Below are 10,096 nucleotides of genomic sequence, written 5' to 3'. Positions count from 1 at the left end.
TGACGGTTCAAGGAAAGCTCTAAGGACAGCAAGCCCATCATCAGCAGCAGCAATTTCATTTACCTTCTCCACCACTGGATGCGGGAAGGCAGCATATTGATTTACTGCTTGGTCATATATGGCTTCAGTGTCAACATTGTACAAAGGGAAGTTGGAAGGCGGGAAGCCTTTCTCAACGAACCCTAGACCAAGCAGGAAGCCAGCCCGTTCCCCATCCTCGTGAGAAGCGTTGAGGGCTGCGCTCATAGCATCGTCGTAGGATGTCTCTGAGAAGACCCGATGCACAGCCTACAAAGAAAATACAAGTGTCAAACACCTTTTCTATGTACAGAGGAAAGCGTGAAGACGTAAAGATAAAATACCTTAGGCAACGCTTCTCGAAGAAGCCATTCCTTGGCAACCAGGGCTTGGGTGCAGGCGCGTTCGGCTTCGCTTTTATTGAGGTTGGCAAGTTGCACTTCCTTTGCAGCAGCCTCTTCAACGCCCTTAAGCTTCCGCTCGGTGTGGTCAAGCACGCCCCTTTGGTCCAGGATCTCTTGGAGCTTCTTGGCATCTTCCATGGCCAAGGCATCATGAGCACGTTGGAGAGCCTCTAGTTGGGCCTTGAGCTCCTCGTTCTCCATGCGTAAAGGCTCAGCAACAGCTTCAGCCTTGGTAGCCCTCTCAGTCGCGTTCCTCGCAGTCTCCTTAGCCAGCCGAAGCTGTTCGTTAACAGCTTGGGCAGCCTTGGAGCGGGCCTCGAGTCGCGCTTGAACTTCAACCTCGAGGGCCTTGAAAGCCTTCTCCTTCTCCGCAGCAGCTGCGGTCAATCGTTGGTTCTCCTCCCGAAGAGCACGCGCCTGAGATACGTCCTTGGCGCGAGCTGCTTTCAACTTGTCGTTTTCACGACAAAGCAGCTCGACGCGCGGCTGCATCCGGGCCTGGAGAACCCGAAGCTCATTGGTTAGCCTACCCTCCTGGTAGCTAGCCATGGCTTCCCCCAACGCACCATGAGGAGCAGCGTGGCGAGCCCAGTCCACGCACTCCACAGGGGTACGAAGGGTTGTTCCTCGGCGTATGTTCCATCTTGGAACATACACTTCATTGGAATCCGACACTGCAAAATAAACAAAGCAGTTAGGAAAAGATGATAAAAATTACATAAAGGACAAAAGAACCCTACGCACCTGTAGGGTCGATCACAGGCCGATAGCCACCGAACCCATCACCTGAACCTAAGGGAAATCCATCCAAAAGGTCAGGCAGATGGGAAGGTAACAAAGATCGGCGAGAAGTCCCGCGCGTACCTGAAGGTCCAGCCGTCGAGGCCGGTGGCGGCATGGTTTCCGCCGCAGTCGATGGCGGAGGCATGGTGTCCGCCGCGGACGCCGCCGAAGAGTCAGCAGCAACAGTAACCGCCGGCTCGGTGAACGATGCTGTAAAAATTGCACTCACCGCCGGCGGTGACGTCATCTCGGCTGGAACAGTTGGCTCAAAAGATTGAGCAACTGGACCAGCGGAAGCAGGCGAAGGTGCCTGGGTCGACGCCTCAGGTAGGCTGACCGAGCCTACCGTCATCGGCGGAGAGGTACTACTCGGTACTTCACCCTGGAATGCGTCAACATCCACGCCTGCACAAGAAGATTAGTGTTAATTTATGAAGTATGATAAATCTACAAAAAGAATGTTTGTACTTACGGGTTTTCTTGAGCCTGAATGTACGGAGGGGCGGGGACAAGCCCGATGGGGCCGGTCTCTTGACGCCGGTCACCGTCGTCGTCATTGGTGCTTCGGAGGTAACAGTCGTAGCCTCCGGAGCAGTAGTCTTCTCACCACCAGGGTTCCCCGCCACCTCTTCACTATCTGACTCGGTGTCAGATAGAAGCACCGGATCAGCCGTGGAGGCCACCTTCTCCTTTCCCTTCCCTCCGGCAGCCTTCTTCTTCCGCACAAGGGGAGGACCATCTGCGGATTCCTCAGAAGAAGACAGGATGTAAGGATTTCCAGCAGCAGGTACAGCATTGAGGGGTTGAGGATAGAATATCGCCTTACCTGGCCGCCGGTGGCTCAGGATCTCTTGGCCCGGCGGATAGACCTCCACAAACCGATCCGCCGTTTGCTCCAGGATGGGCAACTCATTGTCGTCCAGAGCACGAGTGCCCACCCGCACGGGACCGTCAGCTTCCCGCGGGAACAGGAGCGACTCCAAATTATTCCCCTCTGAAAGAAAAGAAACAGTTAGAAAATAAACTAATATCAGCAAGAAAGACAAGACATACCATAAGGAATAGAGTTCAAACCATATTCGAGAAGGATGGGAAACCGAGACGCCTCCTTCCATACCCGGCTCATCCCCAGCAGCACCATCCCGGACTCCGCAAACCGGTAAACCGGAGATTGGACCCGGGATATCTTCGCGAACCATTCCGCCTCCTGGTAGCTGGAAGCGTGAAGGCTCGGAAGCGCTTGACCCTTCTTGAACTTCATGGCAATGGGGATGGCGCGGGCAGAGATGTAGAAGAACTCCCGCTTCCACGATCGGAGACTGCGCTCGGTCACGCAGATCTTCAAACCCTTAATACGGGTTGTCAGGGTGTACCACCCCTGGACGCACCTCCAAGTATAGAAGGTCATCAGGCGGTCCACGTAGGGCTCAATACCCAGAATCCGGCACACCCACTCGAAGTGCCGGACCTTGGCAATCGCCATCGGATGCACCTCGGTCAGGTGCACACCGTGCCTCTCCAGGACACGGTACACAAACTTTGTCAATGGGAACCTAAGGTTCCCATAAACAAAGAATGCAGCATATACCCCGATCTTGCCACTGGGGGCATCGTACACAGTCTGGTGGGATTCAGGAAACTCAGGCTCGAGAGACTCAAGCATGAACTTCCTGACGATGTACTGGTACTGATCGACAGGTAGAGCACACTGGCACTCGCCAGTAGTACTCCTATCGTCGGCTACAGCTTCAGCATCACGAGAAGACATTTTGCAGAAAGAAAGTGATTTCGGGAAAATGCTTGCCTGAAAAGGGGAGTATTTGCCGGAAATCACTAAGAAGAAGAAGAGAGGTGAAAGTGTGGATTACAAAGAGGCCTCTCCCCCTTTATATACTAATCGCAATTAATGCGGTGAATTTAATGCGGAGGAGAGAGAAATCGAGGGTGCAATGAAACTATGACACGTGGCAAAAAGCAGGCTGGCAACAGCTGTTGACATGACGTGTGCCAGTAATTTCGCGGCCACGCGCCCGAAAAATCGCGCCCACGCGCCTGAAAAAGAGACTGGAATGACCATATAATGTCACGTCACCATAACTTCCTGCACGTCCTGACACAGTCAGAAGAAACCGTCGCACGACGTTTCAGACGTTTGGACTGTTCCTATCTTTCTACCAACTCTTCGAATTTTGAAATTCAAAATTCAAAAAAGATTCAAAAGTAAGCGGGAAAACACCCCTTACCTTGGCAACCAAGTAACCATAAGCCGGATGCGGGTACAGTGTTAAGGCAAAATCCTTCACATACCTAGCACCCGCAGGGAATTGAAGCCAAGAATACCTTGGCAACCAAGTAACCATAAGCCGGATGCGGGTACAGTGTTAAGGCAAAACCCTTCACATACCTAGCACCCGCAGGGAATTGAAGCCAAGAATACCTTGGCAATCAAGTAACTATAAGACAGGTGCGGGTACAGTGTTAAGGCAAAACCCTTCACATACCTAGCACCCGCAAAGAATTGAAACCAAGAAGGATCTTCTAGGCAATGCTTGCGGATAGAGGAATAATATCCCCGCATAACGGGAACGTCGAGAATTATATTGTTTGAAACTCCGTAATGGAATTGGTGGTCTTAGCATAATTGATCACTATGTTGAAAACCACCAGAACCTCATGGAGACTATATACAAGTAAGACTCAACGTTCCTGCCTTGCGAGAAGGTTACATACCTACCCGCATCATACCCAAAGATCAAGCAAAAAAATCGGGAATTTTTGCAAAGTGACATTAGGAAACCCGCGGGAAGAATCCCCACGGAGAACCTCAAAACTAAAAACCCTTTTCAAAACCCCTTGCTCAAAGTCCAAAAGTTCACCTCACTTTATTAAACATTCATGAGAAGAACATTGGACTGGGGGGACTTGAAGAGGTAGGTCCCAGCAGAGCCCAGTTGGTCCCGCAAGACTCACCTTGAACAGGGACGTCTGCGCAAAGGCCATCTGCTTCCGCAGGACCCACCATGCTCATAGAACCTTACGCGCAGTACGCAAGCTGTACACGCAGGGAAAGCCTCCCAATGGTGAAGTACCCCGCCTGTTCCCGCAGTTGCGGATACAAGCCATCAGGGAAGGCTACCCGCAGACAGCAGGGCTACACGCACAAGACAATAGATACTTCAGTAGTCACATGAAGGAATGAGCAAGGCGGGAACAATCCCGCCAAAGTGAGCCAGTCCGTATGATTCTGAAAGATCTGTACTATACCTACCAAGGTATGGATAGGACAGACAATCTGATCAGAACAGCCCATGAGCCAATCACAGGGTGACAGCTCACCGACAACAGTACGAGGAGGAGCACCCTCTAGTACTGTTTGTCACTATTAGCCGCTGCCTACTCACCAACCCTTACTGCAGGGCGTGCGCAGCCTACAGTTGGTGAAATAGTGTTACTGTTGGCCGTAACCTATTCACCAACCAGCATGGCCTGCGTATAATCCACAGTAGGTAGGACGTGCATAATCTACAGTTGGAGGAATAGTGCAGCCGACATAGTTACTGTTGGCCGTAACCTATCCACCAACCAGTATGGCCTGTGCATAGTCCACTGTTGGTAGAACAGGAATACTATTCAGCCGGCTGTACCTTCTAGGAAACCTACCTTCGGCTATAAATACTCCAACATCTTGGAATGGTAAGATCATCTGCTATCCTGTTATCTAGCAATCTCTCAATATACACTTATATTCAGAGCAACCTAGTCTGATTCTCACGCCGGAGGGTGGTCACAAGGAGGAACCCCCCCCCCCCCTTCTCAGTGACGAGCTTACGGTGTTTGTTTTGCAGGTCCCCTGAAGAACAACCGTCTCTGTTGGACCTCATTCTCGTGGGAAACATTACTTAACCCCCAGATTATCTATAATCTGCACCGGGTCACTTAGTGTTTCTTCACACCCCCAAAAGAAGTTTTAAGTCCCAATATATTAACTTGCATAAACTTATTATACAACTCATCCCCATTTAAACAACACAATAGTACTCAAGTCAATGAAGTCATGAAACATATATATAACATTTTTTTTGTTGAATAGCCATTTATCCCAACAAAGCATGTTCATTATCCATCTAATCATTCTTGTAGTTTTTGACAACATGATGGATCATAAGACACCTTGTGATTCAAATGGCAAACTTTTTGAGACACATAAAGACATCCAACATGATGTATTCCTATAGCTTAGCAACAGCCACAATGAAATCCAATATACAACTTAGATTCATATCCAAACATAGCTTTCAAATAATCACACAAATAAGTATCACACTATATCTTTTGTGACTTACGACACATAACTCAAAAGCATAGTTTAATCATCCAATTTAACAAAATTGATCTATATGATCCACATTCGCCCATATGATGGATTGAATCATGAACTCGTTCTCCGGACCATTGACTTCCTGAAGTCAACATACATTGATAATTTGCGTGTCAATACACTACATTTAGTATACATCATTACATTGTGCAACGACTTCAATCCTCATATCCCAATATTATCATTATGATTAATTTATCCACTAAAAAAGCTTAACTTAGATTCACATTTTAACTACATTCATTTAATCATTGGCTCATTAGGAAGGATTCCACTATATAATTTAGTATAGAGTAACAAAATTTCCAAATTTCTTACAAACACATAGTGTGCATACGGACCTTAAAGCACACAAATTACTTTGCTGCAATACTAATCCATTCTTACTAGTTTAATTACATTGTAATTGATTTAATTCAACTTAATTGATATACTAGAAATGATTTATATCAATATTAATCAAAAGCTCCAAGTTAAATCAAATCATTTCAAGTTATCATCTTCTACTCTTTGACTTATTTTATCATTCAAGAATATAAACAATGGTTATGATATAACGAGAAAGCAATATTAACTTCATACGTTATGACATTTATGTACAGAAGAAAACACTGTATCATAAAACATATGTAATTTTAAAATTGAATAATATTTTACATATTTACAAGAAATAAAAATAAATTAAAAAAGCACAACAAAAAGATTAAAATCATTTGTTTATTTGATGGGATAAATCATAAAAGTGGAGAAAAGATTTGAGAAATCTACAAATCATACCTTCTTGTTTGCTTGCAAGTGTGGTAGTTTTAATATTATGAGTTTTTTTTTTATTTCTTTGACCAATTAGGGATTTTTAATGGATTGTTCCTTTATTTTTCATATCAACTGCACCTTCAAGTTTTCTTATCATATCAATATAATTCAAACCTTTTTTATTTGGTCATTTTTGTTTTTTTTTTATTATTATTATTATCATCATTGATTTTATTATTATTATTATTATTATTATTAATATTGTCTTAAATTTATTTTAAAAATGGATTTTAAATTTTTTAGAGAAAGTAATTTTCTGTTAATTCTTTTAGACAAAGTGTTTTTCTATGTTTCTTTTTATAAAACTGCTGTTTTTGTTCTTTTATTAACAAAATATATGTAAAAACTTTCTTATTTTCCAGAAAACATTTTCTTTTCAAACAACGTTTTAAATTTACTTTTGGTTTACATAAAGTGTATGTTTAATTTTATAAATTATCTTTTATTAGAAAAACAATTTATTTTTATTAAAACTTTTTAATATGTTTTTTAAAAAACAGTGTGTGTCATTTTTAGTTAATAAAAATTCTTAATTTTTCATAAAAACCTTTTTAAAATAATATAATAATAGTAATAGTAATAGTAAGATAAAATGAGAAGACAACTAAAAATTCGTATTAATGTAATGTTTTAGGGGTATGATATATAATCAACAAGGGACATTTAAGTTTGATCAACATGGACGAATCTACACTAGGAGAATAGGGGTTAGCCACCTTTTATAAAAAGATTTTTTCAGTGTTATTTATACACAAAAATACCTTGTCCTCATAAAATATTTGTTATACCTCCCAATCGCATCTAATGAAAAGAAATTCCAAGTTCACCGTTGTTTGATTGATTTTGTTTCAATTGATTGTTCGGTTTCTTACACTAATAACCGCAATTCACTTAAGAACACTATTGTTTTTCTAATGATGATCTTGTTTTCTCGTCCAAATACCAATATTTTCTAAATTATATCGCTCGAATGGCTTAATGCTTGACATAAATGTCTTGTTGAATTTGCAAATGTAGTTCAAAATCTTCTTTACATCGAACCTCTCTCCAAATCAATCATTCTCTCTAGTAGTAACGGAAGTGTGATTTACTTGTCAATTGTCAAGTAACCACATACAACACTAATGTATCAAAGAGAAGGATGCCAGGAACTCATCCAAACCATAAGAATTATGTTAAGTTTTAAGAGTCGCAAGAAACTCCATAGAATAGTAACCTGGTTTCTAAATTTTTCCAATCAAGTCAATATGACAATTATAGATGCGGAAATTAAAAGAATTACATAAGTTGACTTCTTAAATATGTGTAACCGTGTTTGCAAAAGAAATGTGGCCCGATGATTACACATGTAAATTTTACTTCTCACACATCCTTCTCTTTGATACGTTATTTTCATATTTAATTATATATGATGAATATGAAAAATACTGAAAAAAAGTTTGATGGTTTGCTCGAGTTCCTTGTCGTTCTCAAAACTCACCCTAATTCTTATACACACACATTATATATATATATATACATACACATATTAAACCTGATGCAAAAGGCTCTGTATGTATGTATTGAATATGGGGTATTGGGCCAACTAATGTAAACTCGCGTCTTATTATATATATAATATAATATTAATATCAATAATAAGTGTCTTTAAACTCATTAGGATGAACAAATTCAAGCTCAAGCATGTCTATTAAATGAGCCTTGATATATTCAAGTTTGGTCACCCTTGTTTAAGTTCATGTTAATTTAAACTTTTAGTAACTTTCCGATCTCAAATAGTTCCAAAAGTCTCCAATCATACACAGATCTACTAAAATGTGGAGTCTAAATATATAATATTGCTTAATAAAGTTTTTTTTAAAGAGAAAACTTAGTGGCCCTCATTCTCCTGAAGAGATCAAGATTCTCTTATGTTGAAATACCCACTTGCTTACATATAAATTCTTATTGCATGTCTTTTAAGCATGAAACACTTTACATACACATTTGCATTTGCTACTTTTGGTAATAACTTTTGATATGATTGATCCTGATAGTCATGGAATGGTCAATCAAGAGTTAAGACACTTTGTGGAGCATATATATATTATCTACAACTCATTGTGTGATCTTGAACCATTTCTTTTATAAAATGGTGTACTTAAAACTAATTGATTATTAGATGATGGAAAATGACATCAAAAACATGATTAGCAAAAAGGGGGTTGGCCAAAATTAATGACTAATACAGGTTATTTTCTTAATCATTCGACTAATTAACATTATTATAACAAACAAGTTGGATATAACTATTTGGTTTGGCACCCATTTGTTCTATCCTAGTTAATGATGATGTGTTTGGATCTTTTGGATTGGAGGGTAAAAGCTAGTTAAAGGTACTTTCTATGTCCGGATATATATGTCCATGCTAGACTCGATTATCGATAAGAATAAACAATGTAACGAAATAAACTCTTCCCACACATGAAACAATGTAACGATATATAGGCTCTAACCAAAGAACTCTGTCCGCAAAGGGATGTTCGTCAAGGAGATCCTTTGTCGCCTTTCCATAATGGGTTAGAAGCTTTGAATGTGGCCATCAAACAAGATTACACATTGAGAATATTTTATGGCATTCAAACATCACAAAATGGCCCAACTCTCTAATTTATCATATGCACATGATGTAATCCTAAAGGAAGAATGGCCATCGCGAAACAGTTAGGAGTTGGAATGGTTATTACGTCGCTTCCACATCGAATCGATCTTAGGGTAAACCATGAACATAGTCGAATTTTTGGTATTGGTGTGGATCATGCCGAGCTAGTCCAATTCACCAACATTCTTTAATGTCAAAAGGCACATTTCCTTTAAATTATCTTTGTTTATAATTAGGTGCTAACATGAACCTTATTAGCCATTAGAAGTCGACAAGTGAGTCGTTTGAATCAAGGCTCTTGTTATGGAAATCGAAAACACTGTCATCTCGAATAAAAATGATGGGAGCATAGAACCAAGTTTTGGACTTTTTGGTCTAGCGTTATAAATTCAATTCATTCTAAAAATAGTAGATGATACAAAATCCTTTTAAAAATCGAGTTTCACTACAACTTGGAAAAATATTTATTTAGATCGATGGTATGAATATTCGAAGTCTAATGAAAGGAGTTGTTGGAAACGGGAGCAATATTGCTTTCTGGCTAGATATATGACTTGCCGTGTGTGTGTGTGTGTGTGTGTGTTGTAAGACTGTCAGTGATCCCTTTGGCGACTTCAACTTGAATTAGACACGCACTATTTCTAATAACCAAGAATGCACAAAACTCAAACAATGTATAAACTCGTAAAGCAAACAATTTTCTCCTCTCAATCCGATAGTTGGGTATAGCTTGCGGATGTCTCAGGCAATTTTCAACCTACTTAATTCAACAGTTGTTCTATACGTCGTAGGCATTCAGTCCGACCCAATCTTCAAACGAAATAATTGGGGCCCTCTAAAGGTTAACTTCTTTGGTTCAAGATTAATGCTGAATAAAATCCTTATATATAATTTATGGATTGCCATTTATAATTTATGGTAATTATAAGAAAATAATACAAATAATTTAGATTATAGTAATTAATTAACAAAAAGAATTATACCCAAATCCATTCTCTTTGTGCCAATTTCTTTTGCCTAGAAATTTCAAGCAGAGAATGCAAAAACAAAAACACCAAA

This window comes from Bidens hawaiensis, unplaced genomic scaffold (genome assembly GCF_021521415.1).
Source record: "Bidens hawaiensis isolate Kalapana, Puna unplaced genomic scaffold, B.hawaiensis_p1.1 tig00038657_1, whole genome shotgun sequence".
Lineage (NCBI taxonomy): Eukaryota > Viridiplantae > Streptophyta > Magnoliopsida > Asterales > Asteraceae > Bidens > Bidens hawaiensis.
The sequence above is the reverse complement of the archived record's forward strand: the minus strand, read 5'-3'. Positions refer to the sequence as shown.